Source organism: Triticum dicoccoides, chromosome 5A (assembly GCF_002162155.2).
Source record: "Triticum dicoccoides isolate Atlit2015 ecotype Zavitan chromosome 5A, WEW_v2.0, whole genome shotgun sequence".
NCBI classification, from domain to species: domain Eukaryota; kingdom Viridiplantae; phylum Streptophyta; class Magnoliopsida; order Poales; family Poaceae; genus Triticum; species Triticum dicoccoides.
This window is the reverse complement of record NC_041388.1, coordinates 684,581,477-684,589,156: the sequence shown is the minus strand read 5'-3', so window position 1 is coordinate 684,589,156 and position 7,680 is coordinate 684,581,477.

Here is a 7,680-nt window from a genome sequence, read left to right as displayed (position 1 = left end):
TTAAACACAGTATGAACGCATACGCTTATACACTCGCCCTTATGAACACACACACGCGCATATCCTACCCCTGTGAGCACCTTCGAGAGACTGACTCAGCACATCATCTTGAGATTGAGGCGCCTTGGTAGTCGATAAAAACGTCTCCTACCACTAAACGCATATCACCGGGAGACCTGGAATAAATACAGGGAAATGCGATCACCAATGTCAAGTCCGAGACTTGAACCCTGGTGGGTTGGGAATATCACTGTCCTCGTAACTATCAAACCACATGTTGGTTCGCAACAACCATCAATCCTCTGATAGTAGAGAATTAATATGATACATCATCATGCGGTGATACCAATACTTCCTCTTTCCTCACTTAATACCATGACAAGTGGCAATATGACTAGTTGGCATTGCATGGGTTGGAGGGCCTGATAGGTTGCATGATACTTGTCATTATATTTTCACTATGGGAGGTCTTAACCTCACGCTTAGCACTGAAATTTAACAACAAACCTGGGTATTTGGCGTAAGAATAGAAAATGGATTTTTTGACTATACAAGTGAAAGATATAGATTGTAGTATACTTGTAGAGTTATTTTTGCCTTGGTTCCTCTTGCATAAGGGGACCGCCGCTAGCCCTGGTGAGCCTTGACGATGTGGAAAATGGGTGCATGAATTTTTGTAGTATACATATGTAGGTTGGAAAAAATATTATAGTATAATCATAGGTTCATTGTTTTGCATTTCGTCGCGGTGCCTCTCACCTGAGAGGACCGACCATGCCTAAGGTGAGCCTTGACAATGTGGAAAATGGTTGGGCCGCTCGAAACATTCATATTCAATGACAACATTTTACTAGGTTGAACGGCGGTGTATGTTTGGTTTATTGCATTTGATTCACATTTTTCTAAGGAAAGAGTTTATTCGAGATGTGTCGCAAAGAGTATTGATTTGGAGGACTACAAAGAGGAAGGCAGGCAAGCACTCAGTAAAGTGCCAAACATATTAGCAAGGATGGATTCGAAGGACGTGCCCACGCTGTAAAGAAGCGACATCAGAGGAACCATGTGCCCTCGCTCCAGAGCAGAATTGGATGGTCTGTGCCATGGCCGGACTGCCACCCAAGAAGGAGAAGGAGGACAACGGCAGGTCAAACAGCTCCGGCGATGAGCAGATCCGGCTCGATCCCTACCACGCCTTTGACCGGTACTTCCGCGAGAAGGACGACAATGGCGCCGGGAAAGGCAAGGGCAGCCATGGATGATCTTGTCCACCATTGCCAAACATGCCAAATTTTGGTAGTCCGATGGCATGTTATGATGTAGTAGTCGGACAATGTGTGTAATGCATTGTTACGTAGTTGCATGGGTTTGTATGGTTTTGAGGTATGCTAATTAAGGTGTCCGATTGTGAGAATGAGATTAGAGGCTTGATCGGTCGGATTTGCAAGTCTAGCTGTAGATGCTCTCACTTTCGGGTCGCCATCTACACGAATGCTACACGCACCAAACAATCCAGTGTCCGCGAACCAACCTATCGTTGGATGGTTAGGTGAACAGTGGTGTCCTCATTCCACCAAAATTCTGATCCTGATGCTCGCATTTATCCTGAATTTACTTTAGAATTTCCGACGATGCGCGTTCAATGGAAGAAGTCATTGCCGTCCACTATGAAGACGTATGTGCATTCACTAGGATGAATATATATATATATATATATATATATATATATATATATATATATATATATATATATATATATATATGCGTTTGCGTCCATACCGTACTGTGTTAAGAAAGAAAATCCAGTGTCCCATACCACAGCGCAGGAGGACGGGAGTGGCAGCAGCCAGCTCGAAGGCGACGCGCCCGGTAATGGCAGGAAGTCGTCCCCCTGGGGCCCGCTCCACGAGGGAGCTGCGGCAAATGGCCAATCGGATGCGCGTGGGACCCAGGGGAGTGTACGAGGCTCGGATACCCGTCGGTGTCCTCGGACCGAAGACCGTACGGAAAATCCAATAGGGAAACAACACGTAGGCAGACGAGGACGTGCCATTTGTTGTCGTCCGTGCCGTCCGCAATTGGCTGGTGCCCACTGTCCCACATTACCAGTGGTACTCCTACGGGCGATTTATTACTACAGTACTACTTTTCACGTGCCCATGGTCCTCCTGATGCCGTCCATGACAGCATGCTCTGTTTATTCATTTCGTTTCAAAATAGATGACTCAACTTAACAGAGAAAGTCATTTATTCTAGAGTGGAGGGAGTAGGTCTTTTCGGATTGTCTTCAACAAAGAAACATAAGCCCACTAAAATTTTGCTAAACCACATTCTCATTAAAGTTTCGATTGTCTATATGTTTGCCACTGTTCCAGAAAATAAAAAATGGCTAGATTCCATAGTCATCTCAAAATATTGGCTACCATTCTTTTTATTTTGCAGGAAATATTGGCTGCAATTCAACCAAGAGCCAAAATTGATATCAACTAGGACCGCGTCCTCCAAGTTTAAACGCAGCCTCCCGTAAAGAAGAAAAAATCAAACACAGCCGCTGTCTCCTCTCAAAAAAGCCTAGGGTTCCTCTACCTTTTGTCGGCAACGCTGCCGGTCCGCCTCATCTTTGGTGGCCTTAGGGCCATGGTGGCGCTGTGAATCCCAGCCCTTACTAGCGGGAGGGCTCCATATTTAGATGTTTCTTTGAGTTTTTTGTTAGAGTTGCGGCAGTTCCTTGAAAATGGAATAAGGTTCTTCCCGCCTAGCCCCTGTCTCGGTGGTGCGTCTAGCAACGTCGGTGGGCGTGTGAAGGTGTGTCTCCGGCGGATATGTCCTTGATGGATTTTGCTCGGGTCTGGTCGTAGTTCATCTACGTTCGTGTGTCTTTGGGTTGGATCCTTCCGATCTACGCTACTCTTCAACAGCGACGGTTGTTGTTCTGGTGTGTTGGCCATATGGGGCCTTATCATTATGACTTTCCGATTGTCTACTACAACAAGTTTTGCCCGGCTCCGGCATCACTTGACGAAAATTAACAAAAACTATAATAATTTTATCCTTCCTACAAATGTCTTGACGAAAATTGCTTTTGGCTCCCAGGCTTCATGGGGCTTGGATTTTGAAGCAAATGGAAATCCAAATCTCTTTTTTACTACTCCGGGTAAAGTTTCATGACGAAATACATTGTTATGAGAGCTATAAAAAACAAAATCATGTATTTTCTTCTAGCCCATGAACTATTCACTATAAAAAGCACATAATTTTGTTTGTTTGTGGCTTGCGTCAAAACATATTTCATCATGAAATTTTACACACATGGGCATTATTGAGATTTAAAAAAATCAAAAGGTTCATTTAGAAAAAATAAAAAAATTCGGAAATCATAGAGCTCAGGGGCCAAAAACCCGTCACTCCTAGATGGGAATTGCTTTTGGCTCCGACTGTTATGTACAAATTCTACAGTAATGTCAATGTACTTGATAATAAAGAAAATAATGTGTAGAAGGTGCTTGGTTAAAACATTTGTAATGAAGATAACCTAACGTTAGAACATGCTTGCTTTGAATGGCTTGTAAGGGCATCTGAAACAGCAACCCGCAAAAATCCTCCTGCATTCATCCGCGGACATGGGACCAATCAGCGGACACGGATGCAGGAGGCAACCATCCAACCATAGTCGCATACATCCGGTCAAAAATTCGAACCTACCGGGCGAAATTCAATCAAACCGGACGGATTTCATTCAAGTTAGGATATAATTTACATAAAAAGGTTGATATTTTGACCATTTAACTAAAAACCTAAACCCTATATCGGACGACCACCTTGTACGCACGGCCACCCTGCCCCGTCGCACAACCGTCTCCGTCGGTGCCAAGGGGCGGCGGCGGCGTCCTTCCAGTGGCGGTACGGCGCCGGAGGGCAGCGGCAACCTTGTCCAGCGGTTGCTTGACACTCGCGGAGGAGCCGCTCCACCTCCTGTTGCGCCGTGCGGAGTGCCATTGTGGCCACTACCGATGTGGCCTTTTGAGCCCTGGCGGTGACCTTGCCGCGGCTGGCATTGGCGTGCCAGTCGTTGAGCGACCACTCCACGTCGATCTTGGCGAGCTCGCCGCCAAGGCGGCAGCGTTGCCTTGCGGTCGTCTTCGCGGTGGTCATGGAGCGGTCGAGCGCCCACGCGGCGGCGAGGTCTGGGTCATTGTGGACCCAGTCCGGCGCCACGTCGCTCTTGGCGAGCACAGAGCGACGACTAGCATTGCGCTGATCGTACTGCTCCTGCTGCCGAGCCGCGCGCTCCACCTCAAAGACGACAGCCCTTGAGCCTGAGGGACCGATGAGGTAGTGGAGGAGGCCCCGCATCTTCTTGATCGCGGGCGGCAGCTCCTCCTTGACGGCGAGGCGGTGGCAGCGTGGCGGCGACAATGGCGCGTCGATGCGGCCTTAGCATCTAGGCGGCAGGGACGCGGGATCATCCTTGACGCAGTGTCCAGTCTAGATGTTGTCGTTGTGCTGGGGTGAGGTTGGCTCCTCCTTCATCGGCTGGAGTGTGGATGCCTGCTCGGGCTTGACGCGGTGGTGCGGCGAAGAGGTCAGCTCCTCCTTCATGTGCGCTGGCGATAGCGGCAACAGCCCCATGTCACAGAGCGACTGCGCCGTCATTAACTCAATCTTTGTCCGTCAGAGCGGCCTCCTTGAGGAGTCGGGGCGGCTGCTGCGTGGCTCCCGTGGCAGCTGCGGCAGCGCCTGCTCCTCCTAGTCACTGAAGGAGGTGATGATGTCCTCCTTGGCGGAGGAGCCGACCATCATGGACGCTGACGGTCCCGGAGAGCGTCTGTGGCGGCGCCAAGAACCGCCGGAGGAGGAGCTTCCGCCTACTCCGCCTGCCGGCGCAGAGCACCACGACTTCGGCATTACCGTAGTTTGGGTTGAAGGGGAGGGAGGGGGCTCAGGTACGAAGATGGGGGAGGGGAGGGGGTCGGTGCTCGAGGAGGGGTGGTGCATCTCTGTGCAACTCCGACGCATGGCTTAAATATCCGCGACAAGGACCAGGCAAAGGGCCGGTCATCAGCTTCAATGCGGCACAGCGGCTGGAGTTGGTTCCTCGGGAACCACTAGTAGAAAAAGGGCCTTTTGTCTCAGTTCTAGAGGGCCTTTAGTCCCGGTTCTGGAACCGAGACTAAAGAGCCGTTACTAAAGCCCCCCCCCCCTTTAATCCCGGTTCTTATACAAACCGGGACTAAAGGCCCTCCACGTGGCTGCTGCCTGGAGGTCCACCTTTAGTCCCAGTTGGTAACACCAACCGGTACTAAAGGATTTTTTTAATTTTTTTCTATTTTTTAAATTATTTTTTGAATTTTTTTGAAATATTTTCCGGATTTTCCAATTTCTGAATTATTTTAACCTCTAATCTCTAATCACCCCTCATCACTGCTCAATTTAATCTCTAATCACCCCTCATCATTCCAAATCATCTAACTTCCGGAACGGTCACCCATCCTCCCACTCCCCCAGCCTGAGCACGCTTAACTTTCGAGTTCTATTCTCCCTCGTTTCCAAGTCTGCACTTGTTGTTTTCCTGATAATAGTAAGATGTCAATCCTATTAACCTTCAGGAGTTTAGCTTGAGCATGAAGTCACACATTTCACTATTTGAGTTTGAAACTATTGTTCTAAAAAACAATAATTATTTAGTAACACTAATATTTCTTGAATGAGTAATTTGACCATTGTTTGACCACATTTTGACCACAGTTTGACCAGATTTGACCAAAATTCAAAAAAACTGAAATAACTATTTAGAAACAATAATATTCTTGAATAATTATTTAGTAACACTAATACTTCTTGAATAAGTAGTTTGACCATAGTTTGACCAGATTTAACGAAAATTTAAAAAAAACTGAAATTTTGAGCATAACTTTTTTTCCTTTTGGAATTTGAGAATTCTAAAAATTTGCAAACAGGCCGTAGGCGGTCAAAATCAAATGCGGATTTTCGTGCTGAACATTTTGATATATTATACTTTTTTTTGACATCATATGCAAAAGTTATAGCCGTTTTACATCTTCCCTACACTTTTTGCAAAACATGTCCAAATTTAAGTTTCAAAATTTTCCTAACTAGTAGATGTGGTAACATAACTACATCTCGAAGGATTTTAACTTTTGAAGTTTTTATCATTTTCTTTTGCTTTTTACAAAACTGAAAAGGCGATACACGGGGGGAGGGGGGTAGGATTTGAAAATTGCACCATTAGTACCGGTTCGTGGCATGAACCGGTACTAAAGGTCTTAGTACCGGTTCGTGGCATGAACCGGTACTAAAGGTTAGACCTTTAGTACCAGTTCCCTTTAGTACCGGTTCATGGCACGAACCGGGACTAAAGGTCCCATTTGAACCGGGAGTAATGCCTGTACCGTGCCCTCGCCGCTTGAACCGGGAGTAATGCTCACATTAGTCCCGGTTCGTAATGCAACCGGTATTAATGCTCTTTTTGGCCGAACCAAAGCCCCCTTTTCTACTAGTGAACCTGCGTCCGCATTGAAGCGACTGCTGCTGAGAGGTCATTTCGGTCAGCTCCGCCCTCCCTCCCTCTGGTAAGATCGCGACATCAATGCTGGCCTCAGCGTGCTTTGGGCCGGCATGATTGCGGCGCGGTAAGCGATGCGTGCACCGGAAGGAAAGCATGGGAGGGACAGGTGACAGGTTTTTGGTGGGCTAGGACGGCCAGAAGTGGGCTTGGGATTGGTCTGGACTCTCGCAACCCCCCCTCCACATTTGTCTCTGGATTGCGGGAGAAATCACGTCAGGACTGCTTCATGGACCGATACATGTCGGTATTGGATGGCTTCCATGGTCCTGATGGTTGCGGGAGGTTTACGGGTTCGCCTTAGAGATGCCCTAAGCTCACAAGTCAGAAAATGATAGAACCACAAGATGAAAAGGTTCTCGTTGTAGGGTCATTCAGTATATGTCTAGATGGACCGTGAATATACTACAAGAAAATCAAAGGGACTATTTTCCTAATTTGATTTCCTTTGCAATTTAATACTCCCTTCATTCACAAATGTAAGATGGTTTGGCTATTTTAATAAGGGATACATACTAACTGAAATAAGTGAACAAACACACTAAAACGTTTCTATATACATCTGATTCAGAAAAAAAGTAAGAACATCTTTTATTTGTTAATGGAGGTAGTATTTTTCTGAAGGTAGTCTAACAAAAACCAACTCATGCAAGTCGAAGAAAAAAGGTTGCACAAGTAGAAGTAAAGGTAAATGTCAGAGGATTGCAGAAATGGGGAAGCTCGATGAAGATTGTTCCGGTGGTTCAAACAATTAGTGCTATCCTACTGCATGTTAATGGAGGCTTTGAACCACAAAGATTGTAGTATCGAGGAGATACCGGCGGTGAGATCCACAAAGGAACTAATCCACGAAGGCCAAATTCCCACTAAAGGTCCAAAAAGGAGCAACCAACTTATGCTATTGTGGCATACGACCACGAAGGGCTAGCCTCACTCGGCGTTGATCTTTACGAAGTACGCGATCTTCGAACCCATACAAATATAGGGGATCAATCGTAGGCCTTTCGATAAGTAAGAGTGTCGCACCCACCAAGGAGCGAAATAAATTGTCAAGCGGTTTTCAATAAGGTTTAGCTGCAAGTGCTGTTAAATATTTTGAT